General features: G+C 36.6%; 1 non-coding gene across 1 annotated transcript; it reads left to right on the forward strand.

Moving 5' to 3' along the window:
* The first annotated feature begins 1162 nt into the window (after positions 1 to 1162).
* LOC114611821 lies at positions 1163 to 1291 on the forward strand. Its single transcript, XR_003709899.1, has one exon. It is a non-coding gene; the product is annotated as a small nucleolar RNA SNORA17 (small nucleolar RNA).
* Positions 1292 to 5025: the final 3734 nt, after the last annotated feature.

Raw genomic sequence — 5025 nt, forward strand, 5'->3', positions numbered from 1 at the left:
GAAAACTGTGTTATTTAAATTGCTTCCAGATCTGAATGTGACATTTATTGTTGATCTATCATCTCTAGGTTTTATGATAACAGCTGATCATTATCAGCATACTTCCTCCCCATTCTTCTTTAATAAGAACACTAACCATACTTTCTTTTGTTTTCTTTTTGTTATGTGCCGTGTAAGTTAGACAATGTTGATAACATCTTATTTTTAAGTAATGTTTTGAAAAATATTTATTGTATTTAATTCACAGGGACTCTTTATGAAACACAACATACTCTTAGAGCTCTATTTTATTTTTGAATGCAAATTTTCTTTATTAACCTTGCTATAATATTGTAATTTATATGTCCCAAGAAAAATTCAGATTAATATATAGATAATGAGTTTGGAAAAGATGGGTTTCTGAGTTTATTACTTTGGATAAGCTGACACAATTTTATTTCTTATCCAGAAAACATATTATATTTTCTAGCTTTCTTTTTCAAATTACCTAGATCATATGAAGTTGACAAAATTAATCACTGTATTTTCAAAATTTTGTATTCAATAAAGTAATTTATTAGTAAAAAAATGTTCTGGCATGGAATTTTAAGTAAGAACCTGACTTGAAAGGTATATGATTCACAATTCTACAAATCACACCTACAACAAAGTATCTATTATTCAGAGTAAATCATCTGTGAAAATTTGTTTGTGGGTACATGGCTTAAGATTTTATTCCAAAATAAGTAGAAGCATGGCAAATATTTCTCTTTTGATTTATGTTCACATGCATTTTACTGAAATTCATGTATTCTAATGTATAATCATAGACATAAAGAATAAGAAAACAACAAATATAGATTAGTTTAACTGAGCTAATGTATGTAGTCTTTGCCATAAACTGAAAAAAATGGAAATTCAATAATACAATTATGTATCTATGGAAACAAAATAATATATTGTCCACAGAAAATAAAATAATGGATAAATGCAGACTCCACTAGCTAGTAGCTCTGTTTCTTAGTAGACAATCAATGGGTTTGTATATATAAGCAATCTATTCCAACTGAAAAAAAGTGAGATTACATTATTTCTTTATTTTAAAAATAAGTTCATTTCTAATGTAATAAAATGTTTTTTTCTAATTATAAAATAAATCTAACATACTTAAAGAACAAAGTTACTTGCCTCTAGAGGCATGTCAGATGTTCCTGCTCTGTCACATGTGTGTCACTAGGTGGCCAAGAAGAGAAAATCTATGACGTTTAGTGTTCTGATCTACAGACATTGGGACAATTAATAGCCTAGCATTCCCTGAAAGAAGCAAGCCTGAGATGACTGGCAGTACAAGACTGCACAGGACTGGAGGGCTTTGCAAGATGGGAACAATTTGGAGACAAGAAAAATCCCCGTCATGGATCACATTCCTGATCAGGAGTGAGCCTGAGATACATGACCCATACATGGGGCAGCTAGGGAATGTATGTGAAGAGCAACCATAGGTGACCACTGGACAAGCTTCTTGAAGCACAGCTAGGCTGAGATCTAGGCCTAAGCGGCAGATACTGCATGAAGTGACACTTGTCTGGTACCCATAAAGCATGAAAAGAAAATAGCATTTCAGAAGCCACTCCTGAGGTGACACCAGACAGTCAAAGACCTGGGGCATCACTAAGATTATCAAGTAAGTGGTAGAGAAATGGAAGAAAGAGAAACAGAAAGATGTGGGCCCAATGAAGGGAGGCAGAATGAGATTCAATGGGTAGTGTGAAACAACCTGATATAAGTAGCTAGTTATCTCACCCAGGAATATCAATGGGTCCTCCCTTTGTTTCCACTGGACACCATGTCTGTGTCTATGGCAGTGAGGCAGTTGAGGTCTATTACCACCAAAGACCAATGGATGTCCCTGGTCTGGACTGATGTCCAGAGACATGTTGATGTCTGAGGACTGTGAAGAACTGACCCTGTTTTTCACCTGGTCATGGCTGGAGAGCTAGCCCTAGTGTCATGAGAACAGGAGACATGATCTGACTTGAGCCTGCTACAGTACTGAGCAGAATGGCCCTTTATATTGAAGAAATAGCAAGTTAGCCAACTGAGGATATGAATGTGATAGAGTTGGTAAAACAAACAACTCTCATGTGATGGCATGGACAAAGATGATATACCCTCTTCCCCCTTTGCCACTCACCAGTGGCAGCTTGTGGGAGGCCTGGTCCTGGGATCAAGAGAGCAGGAGAGCTGTCTTTGTCCTCACTAGCTGTAGCACAAAGAAGACCTGACCCTGTGATTCACCTGGTCAGCAGAGTAGAGCTTACCTTGGTGGGAATCATAGGTAAGCCTCTTCAATATGTAAGAGCAAAAGAACTGGTCCTGACACTTGTCTGTCATGTGTTCCCATGGGCTATAAAGAGATGAGACAACTTCTTGCCCCCTACCACCCATGGTAGGCTGGAGAGCAGACCCCCAGGTTGATAAGAAAAAGAAAGCTGTCCCTACCCCTCAGTTGCTGCAGCATTCCTAACAGAAGGTCCTACACCTCACCTGGGCACCACAGTACAACTGACCACCATGGCAGAGGTGCCAGTGAGCCAGCCCTAAGAGGAATCATGGGTCCAGCAACTTGTCTACCGTGCAGCAATGTTCCAGAGAGAGGTACTCTCCACCAACACTCCTAACTTGTTCCATAAAGAAAGTGTGGGATCTAGCCCTGTGGTCCTGAGAGCAGAAGAAGTTATCCATATCTCTCACCTGCTGTGGCATTTGCTAGAGAATTACCTACAAATTGCTTGAGCAGGAGGATAGAGATAGATCTAATAATAGTGGTTGCTCTTGAGTTGGTATCAAACCTGTTGGACTGCCTGAATATCTCAAATACTTCTGAGATCAGGGTTTTGAATCAGCCCATAACAACATATCACCATCCATAAACTGCTAGAGTTCATGAAGGAACCAGTCCTACAGAACCAAAACTATAGGATCTCCATGACCCAGGACAACATTAGAATATCGAAGTATAATCCCAGTGAGGTTGACTATTGATAGAGTAGCAGAAGCCAAAGACTTTGTACCAGACCAATGAACATTTTCAATGAGCATTTAAAGGAAATACAGGTAGACAAAATGGTGTACTATTTAACGTACTGTGCTACAAATACCGCTTCCAAAATTAGATTTTTTTTTCTTCATTGGACAGGAGGTTGCAAGAATGGAGGATTAGTGTGAAGGTAGAGGGAGATGAGTGAAATTTGGGTATATGAGGTGAAATTCACAAAGAACCAATAAAAAGTATTAAAAGAAACTAAGTGATTATATATATATATATACATATATATATATATATGCTATTGCTTAATTATTTCTGGTATAAATTATTGAAGTTTATATAGAGCATTCAATAATACATCTTGGTGGTTGACTATTAACTAGGAAGCCTTAAAGTCATTAACTATAAAAAATAAGAATACTTTATGTGTGATTTACTAAGTGATCCTAAAATTAGATGTGTGTTTTCATGCTGGTTTACTGCTCAAAGAATGAGATGTGCAAAATTTATTTAACTACCAGTCTTTGAAAAGTAGTTCCAAGTAGCAGACTGTTGTCTTTTTTTATATTTTTACTTCTTTTTTACTTTACTGGGAAGAAATCCTTGAATCAAGGCAACTTAAAAGAGCTTATTTTGGTTCAAAGTTCATATAATTTTCTATCATGAAGTAGAAGACACAGTGCCCAGTGCCTGAGGGATCAGATGTGCCATATCCATAGTCAAGGGAAAAAGACAAATGAATGCATGCTCATCTTCATTTATCTTCCTCTCTTTCATATAATTTTGGACCCCTTGCCCAGGAAATGATTCATTTCACAAATAACAGGGATTATTAAAAATTAATGTACATAATCAAGATAAATCTCCACAGACGTGCTCAGAGGACTACGTCCCAAAGGGATTCCAAATGCTATCAAATTGACTACCCTAAGAAGCACAATAGTGTTTGACATATTATTGCGTTTGGTAGTTTAGAATATGACATTAGGAATAAGGTTGGTTCAATATACAAAAATCCATTAATGTAATCCACTATATAAACAAACTCAAAGGAAAAAAAGCTTACATGATCATCTCATTATATCCTGAAAAAACATTTAACAAAATACAACAGCCCTCCATGATAAAAGTATTAACGAGATCAGCACTTCAAGGCCCATACCTAAACATAATAAAAGCAATATACAGTCTGGCAAGCCAAGGATGGGTAAGATTCTGCACAGAGCCTTAAACAGAAGTGCATTGCTTTTAATAATGCATATTCCATGGTGGGTAAGGAAGGCGTTCTTGTCAGAATGATCTAATTCAGGCTCAGTCTTGTTAATAAAATAAAAAAGGAGGAGATTTAGAGAGCTTTGGGGGCTGACTGGAAGGAATCTGACATTGGACAAGGAAAAGGAAATGGACTGCAGGCAGGAATCTGATATAAGGCTAGAACGAAGACATAATTACAAGCAAGAATCTAAATTTTAAGCTAGAACAAAGAGGTAGGCTTCAGGCATGAAAATGACTTGGGATAGGACAGGGAAGTGGGCTCAGATATTTTGGACATTCTGATAAGCCCTTAGAAATAGTGATCACAGTAGTAATCATGGGACTCTGTTTATTGTTCTGCATGTTCTTTGACTATTTGTGTTTGTTGTCTTCCTTGTTCCTTGACTATTTATATATATTGTATTGCTGGTTCCTCAACCTAGAACTGAACCTAACTCTTGTATGTAATCTAAATGGTATAAGAACAAAAAAAGGAGGAGAAGGAATGGGATAGGGGATTAATGTGGAAAGGGATGACATCTTAAATGTAAATAAATAAAATATCAAATAAAAAATAAAAGTAATATACAGCAAACCAACAGCCAATACCAAATTAAATGGAGAGATACTTGAAGCAATCCCACTAAAATCTGGACAAGACAAGGCATCCCATTCTCTCCCTCTCTATTCAGTATAGTACTCAAAGGTCTAGCTAGATAATTTTTCTATAGATAAAAAGATTT

Source organism: Grammomys surdaster, unplaced genomic scaffold (assembly GCF_004785775.1).
Source record: "Grammomys surdaster isolate TR1022 unplaced genomic scaffold, NIH_TR_1.0 126124, whole genome shotgun sequence".
Lineage (NCBI taxonomy): Eukaryota > Metazoa > Chordata > Mammalia > Rodentia > Muridae > Grammomys > Grammomys surdaster.